The 15,041-nt window shown below is 41.5% G+C and overlaps 1 protein-coding gene across 6 annotated transcripts in view; it reads right to left on the bottom strand.

Moving 5' to 3' along the window:
- Positions 1-15,041, bottom strand: part of BANP (BTG3 associated nuclear protein) — a 710,387-nt gene that overhangs the window by 196,809 nt on the left and 498,537 nt on the right. Inside the window, exon 14 of one of the 6 annotated variants that reach the window (XR_008845087.1) lies at positions 12,239-12,410. The exons of the other annotated variants lie outside the window; for them this stretch is intronic. The gene's annotated coding sequence lies outside the window, so the exon portion shown is untranslated. The remainder of the gene's footprint in view (positions 1-12,238; positions 12,411-15,041) is intronic. 6 annotated transcript variants of the gene reach the window in all.

Genomic DNA, 15,041 nt, shown 5'->3' with positions numbered 1-15,041 from the left:
ACCACTTTTTCTTTGCAGTGTTATAGGTCCCATAGGGACCTATAACAACTGTACACACTGATCTCCTATGCTGATCATTGGCGTGTATTAACACGCCTGTGATCAGTGTTATCGGTGCTTGACTGCTCCTGCCTGAATCTCAGGCACGGAGCAGTCATTCGTCGATTGGACACAGAGGAGGCAGGTTAGGGCCCTCCCGGGGTCCTGTAAGCTGTTCGGGACGCCGCGATTTCAAAGCGGCGTTCCCGAACAGCCCGACTGACTAGCCGGGATAGTTTCACTTTCACTTTAGAAGCGGCGGTCAACTTTGACCATCGCTTCTAAAGGGTTAATACCGGACACTGCCGCGATCGGCGATGTGTGGTATTAACCGCGGGTCCCGGCCGTTGATGAGGGACCGCGATGTGATGCAGGGTTGCAGCGCGACCCCGCTTCATATTGCGGGAGCCGGCGCAAGACGTAAATATACGTCCTGCGTCATTAAGGGGTTAAGGCAAAAATGGGATGTGTCCTTAAAGGGGTACTCCGCCCCTAGGCATCTTATCCCCTATCCAAAGGATAGGGGATAAGATGTGAGATCGCCGGGGTCCCGCTGCTGGGGACCCCGGGGATCGCTGCTGCGGCACCCCGCTATCATTACTGCGCAGAGCGAGATCGTACTGTACGTAATGACGGGCAATACAGGGGCCGGAGCATTGTTACGTCACGGCTCCGCCCCTCGTGACATCATGGCCCGCCCCCGTCAATACAAGTCTATGGGAAGAGGGCGTGGTGGTTGTCACGCCCCCTGCCATAGACTTGCATTAAGGGGACGGGCCGTGATGTCATGAGGGGCGGAGCCAGGAGCCATGATGTCACGCTGCTCCGGCCCCTGTATCGCCCGTCATTACGCAAAGAGCGAACTCGCTCTGTGTAGTAATGATGGCAGGGTGCCGCAGCGGCGATCCCCGGGGTCCCCAGCAGCGGGACCGCGGCGATCTAACATCTTATCCCCTATCCTTGGATAGGAGATAAGATGCCAGGGGCGGAGTACCCCTTTAAGTGATTCAGCAGGTAATCCGGGCATATAAAAAACACATTTTATAAGTGGTCAGAAACTTGTAAATAACTTATGAAAGAATAAAGTTACGTTAAAACCAAGAACATTATTTTTTCTTGTGAAATTCTCAATAAGTTTGATGTGACACATGACCCTCTTCCTATTGAAAAAACAAAAGTTGGATTCAAAGTGGCCGACTTCAAAATGACTGCCATGGTCACCACCCAACTTGAAAAGTTTCCCCCCTCACATATACTAATGTGCCACTAACAGGAAGTTAATATCACCAATCATTCGCATTTTATTAAGGTGTATCCATATAAATGGCACACCCTGTATATATATATATATATATATATATATATATATATATATATATATATATATAGTTATTTCCATTTTTCTCCAGTGTATATTTTATAATTTAACTTTTTTTAAATACTCTTAATCTGCTCATGTGGGGCAACATATGCATATTTATTTTTTAACAATGTGATGCCCCCTGTATTTTTACTATATTTTATATACTAACTCCTGCATTTGTATATCTGTTCCCTAGTAAATTGTGTGGACTTGAGGAAGGCGTGAATGGGGAACACGTTCCCCTTTATCATTTTAACTATCTTTTGAATAAACATCAGTCCTGTGTTACCGCTGGCATCCATTGATATTCATTCAACATTCCTACCCAGTAGCGCTCTTCAGAATCCCTACTTTTTTCACCTTTCCTGCCTTTGAAGTGTGCGCTATTGGGAGATTCTACTGTATAAACGTGATACCAATAAAGACTACAGATCACGGTGCAAAAATTAGAAAAACATATAGGGGTCAGAATAAGATAATTTGAAACATACTAACTTTGGTTAAAAAGTTCAAAACATTTTTTTTTTAAGTTGTAGAAATATAATAGGAAGGCATGTAAACATGGGTAAACATGGCTTTTCAATCGTATTGACCCACAGAATAAAAAGAACATGTCAGTTTTACAGTAAAGTGCTTGCGTATAAACAAAACACTCCAAAATTTGTTTTCTTTCCTTATTTCTCCACAAAATAATATTTTATGGTAAAAAGAAAGGTGTCATTACAAAGTACAATTGGTCACACAAAAAAAAATTAGAAAGCAAAATGTAAAGTGAAGCTGGCTGGGTCTTTAAGGCCAAAATGGGATGTGTCATTAAGTGGTTCAGCAGGTAATCTGGGCATATAAAAAACAAAAACAACTTTTTGCCAGAGTACCCCTTTACTCCACCAAGCTGTAAATTAACTTTACATCACTACATCTGTATAACACCAGTCATACACAGATGTATGTTACATATCAGATTCATTGGTGTGCAGGAATCTCATTGAAGTTAGGCATGAGCTTTTGATATCTAATAATCCAGCATTAATGTATTGCAGTTATAGCGATAGTTATAGTGATCTTCAAAGATTTAGGAGCTGATGTCATTTAATGTACTACTGCACCTGCATCTTCTATCATCTTGAGCGATTAATCTTCAGTACCACTCTGTCTGTAAGAGTAATAAATATAAGGAATAATTGATCCTTCTCATTCCAGAGCCACTGTGAATATGCCCTGATCTTTCAGCATAGACTGCTACAGAATACTGGTCAATTCAATGTTATCCTGCAGCAACTCTCTGCACAGACTCTAGTAAAGTTAATATTTCCATCACGTGCGAACCATAATTGCAACTTTTGGAATGCTGCATTCGGAAGGTATTTTCTGTTGCAGACACATTAGACTTTCTAATTGTTTTAAAACTGAGCAAATGGTTTTAGGGAAAAACTGTTCAGAAATAGGTAAAAAGCTGTTTATTAAATCTTTATGGAAAAATTAACCTCTTACGGACTTTATTTTTCCCCCACTTTTGCTTTTTCCTTCTCACCTTCTAATAGCCATAATGCTTTCATTTTTTCAATTACAGAGCCATAGGAAGGCTTGTTTTTGCATCAATAAATGTACTTTGTAGTGACATTACTCCTTTTACCACAATATCTACGGTGAAATCCAAATTATTTTGGATTTTTTAACTTCTGGGGTCTTTTGTTTCTATGCAGTGCACTTTTTGTTAAAAATTACGCTATCTTTATTCTGTAGGTATGTACAATTAAAATGATACCCAATATATACAGGTTTTGTTTTTTCTATTACAATTTCTTTATGTGAAAATTAGTATGTTTAACCCCTTAAGGATGCCTTAAGGCAAAGAGTTCTTAAAGAGTCCATAAGGACTGAGGGCATATGGGTACGCCCGTGGGAATTTCAGTCCCCGCCGCTAGCCGGTCGGGGACCGGACCGGGATGCCTGCTGTGGTGATTCCGGGCCCTACAGGTCTCCGGTGACCCGGAGACTAATGGGGATCGGGGGTGTCCAAGACATCCCCGGTCCCCCTGAAGGGATAGGAGTTAGGTGGCAGGGGTGCCACCCCTCCTATCATCTGCTATTGGTCGGTCAGAAGCGACTGACCAATAGAAGATCGGGGGCAGGGAGGTTAAATTTTGGTTCCCCCGTTCTGCCCACCCACAGCAGTGGCCCACCACTGTGCAGTGGTCTCTAAACTGTGGCCCTTCAGATCTTGCAAAAAATTCAACTCCCAGCATTCCCACACATCAAACTGCTGTCTCGCCATGCTGGGAGTTGTAGTTGCATACCTCCAGCTGTTGTATAACTGTAGTTGCATGCCTCCGGCTGTTGTATGGCCTCCTAAACTTGGATGACAGATTGACAATGTTATTGCTGTTAAAGAAGTATCCCCATTCTGCATGTGCAGGTGTGATGAGGGCGTGATTAGTGGGCATGGATTGTCCCTCTTTGCTCTCAGCAAAAGTTGGGAGGTATGAATGTCACTCATTCTGCTACGTTAGAGCATTTGCTATAGAGGAACAAGATTCCCCTCTACTTTGTGTGTGCAGTGAATGGGAGACATCACACAGCTAGTCTTTACCCAGTATCTCAGGAACAACTGAAAATTACAGAGATGAAGCCTGCAGACCTGAAATCTGATAAAAATGCCAGATAGAAGTCATACAATAGTAAGAAATAGAGCTACTCATGTACACAACAGCTTATTCTAAAATGTAACCTGAAGGGACAAGCAGACTTATATATAGTATCTCAAAAATGTGAGTACACCCCTCACATTTTTTGGAGCAAGAAAATTTGTGATGTTTTCTATATTTATTTCACTTGCTGTAGATACTGTGAAGAGAGTTCGGCGAAAAGCTAATTTTTGGAAGTATTATATAACTGAGAGAGTAGTGGATACATTGAATAGCCTTCCTGCAGAAGTGGTAGCTGCAAAGACAAGCATGCACGGGATAGACATAAGGCTATCCTTCATATAAGATAGGGCTAGGGAACAGTGATTGTATTCAGAATATTGGGCAGACTAGATGGGCCGAATGGTTGTTATTTACCAACACATTCTATGTTTCTATGTATTGTATTTGCAGTTGAACTATGTCAATGATGATTTAAGACCATTTCTACACATAGTCTGTCCTGCAATTAACTAACAAACCAAAAATGGTACACCGAGTTAAGCAGATGTGCCTTAATCTTTATCATGGAAAATAGGTATAGCTGTACCTAAACACCTTTCACATTGCTTAAATCTTCTGAGAGGCAGCTTAGCAAGTAAGAGATGGCTAAAATTTCTTAGGGATCTGCAGGGACCAGATGGATGATATGTTGTTTCATCGGGAGAAAGGAGAAGGGCAAAGCTACACTAAATTACAGTAGACATCTCAGGTGAAAACATGGGACTAGAGGAGGAAATGTTGCCGACAGGACTGAAGAATGTCTGACAGGAAGGGAAAGCACAAAGATCTAGAAATGGTGACAGCTCAGTAGAAACTGAAGCAGAGGGACGGATAACTAACTGCCCTTAATCTTCACTGGGTATTATAGGTAAACAATCTAGCCATATTACATGTTGAAAAATGGAGAAACGGCCCCTGTGAGACACAAATTTCATGAGCAATTCTCCTCTTGGACACGGGTTGTCAGCATTGCTTGACATGGCTGCATTTGTGATATGTATTACGTACATGAGTGCCAGAGCAGTGGCCTGCTCACTCCATCTCACCCAGAGCAGGTTCTTCATCATACAGCTCAGCAATGTGTTATTTACAGTCCACAATATAAAGAGCAGCTGGCAAATGCAAAAGAAAAGACGTAAAAATAAGTCATGGATCTCAGTTGGTGCCAGAAAACCTTCATCGCAGACAAGACCCTTAGTGATATTTCCGTAGATATTCCTATTGCAGAGATTGAAGATAAAGATGTCCTGTTATTTACAGCTCTCACTTATGGATTATGATGCAGGACTGGGAGTCAGCTACTTCGGATGCAAATCCAACATTAAATTCTCAGAATTTCAGTCAAGCACCAGAACGTTACTCTGCCTAGTGATGTCCTGTCACTTATTTTTAGAAATACTATAAGGAGAAAAGCATAGCAAAGACTCGTAGAGAGCCAATCACATCCTGGTACCGGTATCCGCAGAGAGTGCAAACATATGTTAAAATATAGTATAAATAACTTTCTAATATGTTTTTACCCAGAGTCTATTTTATACTCTTCACCTAAGACAGAAGAGTTAATTTTTTCCTCCTCATATTTTAAAATAATATGGAAATTTGGAAATATAACTTTTTCATCAATTTTCCATCTATAGGGATCTTAATGTTCACAAGACTAATTGTACATTGTAAAGGCATTACTCATTTTACCATAATATTTATGGTGAAGCAAAAAAAAAAAGTTTTCTGTGGCGAAACTGAAAAACAAACAAAACAAAGTATGCAATTTTGGGGGGTTTAGTTTCTATGCAGTGCACTTTTCATTAAAAATTACACATTATCTTTGTTCTGTTTGATGGAACTTTTTAACCACTATTTATTAATGTTTTTCTGCTATATAAAGTGACAAAAAAGTACAAGAGAGAAGATCGGACGGTACGGAGGCAGGGGGGGACCAGCTAACTGCCATATAAGGTGATTAGGACTGTGAAATTACCAGCGCGGCAATAGCAGGCTATTAGCTGTGGCCCCTGGCTGTTGATTCCAGCTGGGGGCCGCGTGGTACAGAGCGGGATGATCTCACAATCCCACTCCGTATCTGCCTCCCCTTCCCAGGACATACCCATACGTCCTGGGGAGGCAAGGGGTTAATAACTAAAACCAGATACTGGCATATATACTCTTTTTCTAATCAGTTTTTATTTTTTACTGTACTATTTTTTTTAGTACATGATTATGGGGGAGGCCATCTTGTCTGAGCTACCAATTACAGCATTCAGAGTTACCCTTTATGGTCCCAAAATGGACAATAGGAACCTGTAGTCAGCAGACTTATTGTAGTCTCTGCATGATCACCTGTGTAGAGAGGGGAGCTGTGACATTGCCTATAGTGATTGGTGTGATTCTTTGTTATCTATATATATGTGTTACCTTTCACTGTAATCCAGGGACAGGTTTCCTTATAACAGGTATTCATGATAGTTTCTAAATCATCCGGGGTCAGTGCCAGACAGCTGCTTCCCACCCTTATGGCTTTGATTGATATATCTATCTCTAATTGTGTACAGAGGGAGATCTATCAATCAAGCAGCAATTAAAACCTTAGTTAGGCTGGGTTCACACTACGTTTTTCAACTACGGTTCCCGCATCAAAAACCGTATGGGAAAAAAAATGGATGGAACAGTATGGGAAAAAGTAAACCGTATGCGTTTTTAAACAGTATACTGTTTTTAAAAGTACATATAGTTCCGTCAGTTTTTATAGAAAAAAAACCCATACGTTTATTAAAATTTTGTACATTTTTAATGGGAGGGGTCTTGGGTGGGGACTTTAGGATTCAAATGCGCATGTGCAAAGTAAAAACGTATACGTTTATCCCGTATGGAACCGTATACATGTGCGTTTCCCATTGACGTCCATGTTAAAAAAAACATGCGGTTGCAGTACGGTTTTTAAACCGGAGTCAAAACTGTGGTTGACCACGATTTTGTCTCCGGTTTAAAAACGATACTGCAACCGCATACGTTTTTTTTTAACATGGACGTCAATGGGAAACGCACATGTATACGGTTCCATACGGGAAAAACATATACGTTTTTACTTTGCAAATGCGCATTTAAATCCTAAAGTCCCCACATAAGACACCTCCCATTAAAAATGGACAAAATTTTCAAAAACGTATGGTTTTTTTTTTCTACAAAAACGGACGGGACAGTATGCACTTTTAAAAACAGTATACTGTTTAAAAACCCATACGGTTTACTTTTTCCCATACTGTTCCATCCGTTTTTTTTCCCATACGGTTTTTGATAGAAAACGTATGCGGGAACCGTAGTTGAAAAACGTACTGTGAACCCAGCCTTAGAGCCATGATGCCTTTAGGGAATAGTGCTGAATATTCCTGCTCCCTTTACAAGCTGCTGGAGGAGCTTAAACACAATAGAGTTCATTGCGGGGGGAGGGGGGGGGGGTGCGGCCTCAGCCAATCACACACTAAACTGCTCTCGGCTGTATATAAAGAGCAGCATAGCAGAATGAGAGAGGAAGTTCTCCCCAGCAGAGCTTCCAATGACATCACACCTGCTGAGGAACACCCTTCCCAGTCTGTGGAGCTCATTGAGACTGAGCAGAAGATACAGAACAATATCAAGGTAGAAAACTAAAAATAACAAAAATAAAGGCAGGGCAGGGGATGGTTTATCATGATAGGGGAGTAAACTGGGAGGATTATAAAATGTATCAAGCACATGGCATGTGCTCTTTGAAATCAGCAGAGTTGTCTGTGTCTCATTCAATTATTACTACAGTCTCTGTATTGGAATTTCTGGCTCTGCGCCAGGCACTAATTAGTGATCATGATAATTTATGTATTAATAGCTGAGCATTTTACATGAACTATTTTTAAGCCACACACTCAAACATATATGTTTCCTGCTTCTCCTCAATCACTAGTAGGAGACAGCAGAAGAGTGCGCTAAGTGTGTTCTCTCCCAGGTGACCAAGACAGACTTCTGTAGTAAGTCTGAGACTTCCTCCTGTTGCGCACAGAGTGGGGAGAAGTATCGGTTTAGAAGAGTGCACCTCTCTACTTGTTCTAGTGATTAGTGGGGGTCTAAACACACACACCACTAATCGTTAGAAAGGTGCACTTTAACCCCTTCATGACCCAGCCCATTTTCACCTTCATGACCTGGGCATTTTTTGAAAATCTGACCACTGTCACTTTAAACATTAATAACTTTGGAATGCTTTTACTTATCATTTTGATTCCGAGATTGTTTTTTCGTGACATATTCTACTTTATGTTATCGGTAAAATTTCACTGATATTTGTATCCTTTCTTGGTAAAAAATCTAAAAATTTCATGAAAATTTTGAAAATTTAGCATTTTTCTAACTTTGAAAGTGTCTGCTTGAAAGGAAAATGGATATTCCAAATAAATTACATATTGATTCACATATACAACATGTCTACTTTGTGTTTGCATAAAAAAATTGACAAGTTTTTACTTTTGGAAGACACCAGAGGGCTTCAAAGTTCCGCAGCAATTTTCCAATTTTTCTCAAGATTTTCAAAATCGTAATTTTTCAGGGCCCAGTTCAGGTTGGAAGTGGATTTTAAGGATCTTCATATTAGAAATACCCCATACATGACCCCATTATAAAAACTGCACCCCCCAAAGTATTCAAAATGACATTCAGTAAGTGTTTTAACCCTTTAGGTGTTTCACAGGAATAGCAGCAAAGTGAAGGAGAAAATTCTAAATCTTAATTTTTTACACTCGCATTTTCTTGTAGACCAAATTTTTGAATTTTTACAAGGGGTAAAAGGAGAGAAATCACCCTAAAATTGGTAACCCAATTTCTCTTGAGTAAGGAAATACCTCATATGCGTATGTAAAGTGTTCGGCGGGCGCAGTAGAGGGCTCAGAAGGGAAGGAGCGACAATGGGATTTTGGAGAGTGAGTTTTTCTGAAAGGGTTTTTGGGGGGCATGTCCCATTTAGGAAGCCCCTATGGTGCCAGAACAGTGGACCCCCCACACATGTGACCCCATTTTGGAAACTATACCCCTCATGGAATTTAATAAGGGGTGCAGTGAGCATTTACACCCCACTGGCGTTTGACAGATATTTGAAACAGTGGACTGTGCAAATCAAAAATTTTATTTTTCATTTTCACAGACCACTGTTCCAAAAATCTGTCATACACCAGTGGGGTGTAAATGCTCACTGCACCCCTTATTACATTCCGTGAGGGGTGTAGTTTCCAAAATGGGGTCACATGTGGATATTTATTGTTTTGCGTTTGTCAGAACTGCTGTAACTATCAGCCACCCCTGTGCAAATCGCCTCAAATGTACATGGTGCACTCTCCCTTCTGGGCCTTGTTGTGCGCCCCCAGAGCACTTTGCGCCCACATATGGGGTATCTCCGTACTCAGGAGAAATTGTGTTACAAATTTAGAGGGTCTTTTTTCCCTTTTACCTCTTGTGAAAATGAAAAGTATAGGGCAACACCAGCATGTCAGTGTAAAAAAATTATTTTTTTACACTAACATGCTGGTGTAGACCCCAACTTCACCTTTTCATAAGGGGTTAAAGAAGAAAAAGCCCCCCAAAATTTGTAAGGCAATTTCTCCCGAGTACGGCGATACCCCATATGTGTCCCAAAACTGTTGCCCTGAAATACGACAGGGCTCCAAAGTGAGAGAGCGCCATGCGCATTTGAGGCCTGAATTAGGGATTTGCATAGGGGTGGACATAGGGGTATTCTACGCCAGTGATTCCCAGACAGGGTGCCTCCAGCTGTTGCAAAACTCCCAGCATGCCTGGACAGTCAATGGCTGTCCGGCAATACTGGGAGTTATTATTTTGCAACAGCTGGAGGCTCCGTTTTGGAAACAGTAGCGTACCAGACGTTTTTCATTTTTTGGGGGGAGGGGGGCTGTGTAGGGGTATGTGTATATGTAGTGTTTTTTACTTTTTATTTTAGGTTAGTGTCAGTGTAGTGTAGTGTTTTTAGGGTACAGTCACATGGGCAGAGGTTCACAGCAAGTTTGCCGCTGGAAGTTTGAGCTGCAGCGCAAAATTTGCGCCATCTCAAACTTGCAGCACTCACTGTAAACCTCCGCCCATGTGAGTGTACCCTGTACATTCACATTGGGGGGAGGGGGCAAACATCCAGCTGTTGCAAACTCCGAGCATGCCCTTTGGCTGTCCGTGCATGCTGGGAGTTGTAGTTTTGCAACAGCTGGAGGAACACTGGTTTGGAAACACTAAGTTAAGTAATAAACTTTCAAGTGTTTTGCAACCAAACTTAGTGTTTCCAAACCAGCCTCCAGCTGTTGCAAAACTACAACTCCCAGCATGCATGGTCTGTCAGTGCATGCTGGGAGTTATAGTTTTGCAACAATTGCAACAGCTGGAGGCACTGAGGTAGGAAACGGACAATGTTCCCCAACTAGTGTGCCTCCAGTTGTTGCAAAACTACAACTCCCAGCATGCCCAGACTGCCAAGGCATGCTGGAAGTTGTAGTTCGGCAATATCTGAAGGATCAGATGTTGCCGAACTACAACTTCCAGCATGCTTGGGCAGTCTGGGCATGCTGGGAGTTGTAGTTTTGCAACATCTGGAGGTCCACAGTTTGGAGACCTCTGTATAATGGTCTCCAATCTGTGCTCTTCCAGATGTTAGAGAACTACAACTCCCAGCATGCCTGGACAGACTGAGCATGCTGAGATTTGTAGTTTTGCAACATCTGGAAGAGCACAGATTGGAGACCATTATACAGTGGTCTCCAAACTGTGGACCTCCAGATGTTGCAAAACTACAACTCCCAGCATGCCCAGAAAGCCAAAGGCTGTCTGGGCATGCTGGCAGTTGCAGTTTTGAAACTCTCAGAGGCAGCAGTGAGATCGCTTTACGGCGATCTCACTGCTGCCAATGAAGATGCCGCACTGCTGCCGGAAACTCACCTCCGGGACGCAGCGCAGCCGGGACCGCACGGAGGACGCCGGGACCGCTCGGGACATCGCATGGCCGGGTAAGTGATGCCGGGGGACGGGTCAGGGACACTTAGCAGAGCGGTGTGTGTCCCGATCCCCGTGATCGGGACTCACACACCGCGCTGCTAAGTATTTTCATAGCGAAACGCTGCTATCAGCTAGTCAGATTTGACCAGCTGATAGCAGCGATCGCTGGGGGGGGTGGGGGACGAAACCCCCCGTGGTCGCACGGTAAGATGGCTGGCTATCAGTGATAGCCACCATCTTTCCGGGCGCTGCGGGATGCCGCGAGTAGTGGCAGTAATGTCCATGACGTACCTGTATGTCATGGGTCGGGAACACCTTGCCACCCATGACGTACAGGTATGTCATAGGTCGGGAAGGGGTTAACAGGCAGAACTTTGTAACCATGACCAATAATTAGTATTTACTGTAGCAAAATGATCCCTAGCACCATATGCAGCAAATGCTGTCCCAGATTTCCAATGGGTTAAATAATGTGAAAGCCATTTTTATACCAACTCCTAATCCTAGTGATAAATATCATATATGTGTGTAACATATATCTATGATGTTTACACTTTTACTGCAGCTAGCACAATGTTTATGAATGTTCTTCACTAGAGTGGCAGCCAATCCCATAAATCTCAGAATATCTATTCATAAAATAGGAATTTCAGGTTTCTGATGGATTCTGTCTTGAGGAGAATAATCTACTGCAATTACAGTAACTCTGGAATATTCCTGTGCCTTGTAAAAATACAATCATGTTACAAATGATTCTAAATAATCTCCTTTCCCTTCTCAAAACAAAGGTACGAGTGCTGCATTTCCAGCTGTATGATGTTTACTTTATAATTTTCCCTTTTTTTCTTTCTAACAATCCTGTTTGTTTCCCTGTGTTGATTATTTAAAGCAGATGTACTGTATCTGAGGAACTGCCCTTTATATCTACTCACAGCTGGCCCTGAAGTGCAGGGTTTCAAGAATTAAAGGGGAATGGATATTTAAAAATAAACCATAAAGCACTATTAGTTAGAATCCTACATCATACACCTGGTATAGAACAAAGTCCACAAGATCCACCAAATCTTAAATTGCTGAATATTTAAATGATATTTAGAGAATAAGTAATACAATTCTAAGTTATTCAGTGTCTGACCTTTGTAACACTGCCCATCAAGAGAACAAAGGCAGCTTTAACTTGCATGTAGCCTCTCATGGCAACATGCAGATCCCTGTGTGGGTGGTGGCCATGAACTTGGCTGTGCAGTGAAAGACGCTGAAGAAGCCACTTAATTCTGACCATCATTTAGAATCCTGGCATTGGATCCCTACCAATCAAGTGAAAAATGTTCTGGTGATATTCATAAAGAGGAAAAAAACATTTAATAAAAAGTATCATTGCTCAAATACTTTATTATATTTAATTAGGTGCCACAATGACCACCGACATAAACCAAAGACACACACAAGTTATTACTTAATGGGGTATTCCTTATTCACAGAATAGGGAATAAAAAGCTAATCAGAGGAATTCAGAATGCTGAAATTCCAAATTATTCCAACAATAGTAAAAATAAAAAAAAATGTAGTACACGGCCAGCGCACAGTTAATTTTTCTATAAGCTGAGCTCAATGTTGGGAAGACCCATGGAGGTTGTACAGAGTGCTAACCTTACGCTGCTATCCATTTATTTAGAGGACAATTTTACTCTTTGGAACATATTCCTTCTTGAAATACCTATGCCTTATGAAGAGCTACATAAAAGAGTACTCCAGGATGCAATTTTTTTTTTTTACCTGCCCAGAATGGCGGCATTAAAAAACAAAACTAGTCTTACCACTCGCCATTCCCTCTGTTATCCCGCTTTTCCTGCTTCTTGAGGTTGACTCATCAAAATGCAGCACAGCTAATCAATGGCCGCAGCAATGTCCTGTCTCGGCAGGTGATAGGCTGAGCGTCAGTGTCACGTGTTGGGCCCTGGCTCCGCTCTTCTTCCTGATGCCGGAGTTCAATATTTCACACTGCCACTCAGTCTATCACTAGCCGATGCGGGACATCACTTCGGCCGGCAATTAGCAGAGTCTCAGTGTGACAAGTCATCCACGATGAAGTATAATGAAGACTGCAGCGCTGGCCAGGAGCAAAACACCTGAGGCAATGGAAAAGCAGTGGGAGGTAAGTCCTTTTTTTTATTTATTTTTTATTCTGCCATTCTTCTGAGCAGGTAAAACTTCCTCAACAGGGGATTTCATAAGGTGGTAAACATCCACCATAACTTAACTTGACCCATGCCTGCTGCAGCAACCCTGTCAGTTGGCAAACATTTTAAGGAGGACTGGGAGCAGATATCACATCCCATGGAAAATAACTTCCTGCAGTTTAGGCAATATGCATTCTCAGCCATCCATATGGTTCAGCAGGAAACAGGATGCATGACTACAGGACATCACCAAGAAGAAAATGCCTGGATACAGTCCTGGATACCATTCAGATATAACAACTCCTCAGATATAATAACATTACAGGTTATGGATTCTAGGTCCATATCAACTCAGTAGGACTCATTAGGGTTATAGATTGAACTTGATGGACTCTGGTCTTTTTTCAACCTTATGAACTATGTTACTATGTCACAGTTAGGGTATGTTCACAGTGTGATATTTCCGCAATTCTGCAAAATTCTGCAATAGAATTCCGCAAAAATAGAAGACTGGTCTTATATTTTTGAGAAATGAGGAAATTCTGCTGCCTGAATGGGACTGTGGAATCCCATTTAAAACAACAGGCAGTAAATTACGGCAGAATTTCTGTCGGAATTCTGCTGTGTGAACATACTTTTAGGGTTCTCATGTGTTCTTTATTGTCTGTAAACAATGTGTTTCTCAGAATTATAGGGAATGCATCACTACATAAAAGTTCTGTTAAAAAGTCTTGAATATATAGGTAACTTTGTTTAAAATCTTAATCATCACCCAAATTAACACTGTAAAACATATAAAACAAACCAACCTGATGAGATATAAGTGCAATATTTGTGTGCATCCATCTCTTTACAGATACCACTTGTGCACCAACCTGTACATGTGTTGCTAATCAATTCAGCCAACTCTACCTTCAGAGCTCTATCCTGCTCTGGACAGCAATCATAGAGCAAACAGCAATCGTATAATAGAATATTTGAATAAAGGAACTCACAAACTTGAATTGGTTCTGCATTTTTCTTTTTCATTTATTCTTCTTTTTGGCAATACAGGAGTGCTTGTTATCATAACATGCTTACATTTTGTTGAAGCCTGGAGTTGATTCCTTTATGACCACTGCTAAGTTAGACGCTACATGTAGTGGTCGTGAAGGAATTGACTTCCAGCTCCAACAAAATGGAAGTATTCTATAATGAGAAGCACTGATTGATCTCTTTCTCTAACAGGTTGGTCTGTTTTCCATGGTTAATTTGGGTATAATTGAGATTTTAAACAGTTACCCATATATATGAAAGTGTTTTTAGTGATGCATAGGGGGAGGCACAAACCAGTGAGAATATTTGGTGCTGGTGTTGAGACTGCAGCTCCCTCCGTTGGAATGCAGAAAGACCCTTTCGTCAATAAGGCTATCATAGGTGTTGTGGTCCCACCCAACCCAATAAGGTGAGCATGTTTCTATTAGTTACGAGCACACCAATGTTACAATGAGGTGCTCTGCACTATTTTTTTTTAATACTATGTAAGTTCATTAGTCATGAGACCTTCTGCTGTGTGTCCAAATTCTATTGATATGTTTTCTTGGCCCATGTAAGGCGTTGTCTGCAATGATGAGGGATTGCCTGGGGAACCCTTTGTCAGTGTTCGGCTAATATAACCTAGTCAATTCAAAGTATGTCACATGGTTATTGTGGAAATTTGTCTTGTCCACTGTTATATTGCTGGGTCAGTTCATCCAGTGTAGTTCATGACTGCTTAGA

Source organism: Hyla sarda, chromosome 6 (assembly GCF_029499605.1).
Source record: "Hyla sarda isolate aHylSar1 chromosome 6, aHylSar1.hap1, whole genome shotgun sequence".
Lineage (NCBI taxonomy): Eukaryota > Metazoa > Chordata > Amphibia > Anura > Hylidae > Hyla > Hyla sarda.
Note: the sequence above shows the minus strand (reverse complement) of the source record. Positions and strands in the feature narration are given on the sequence as shown.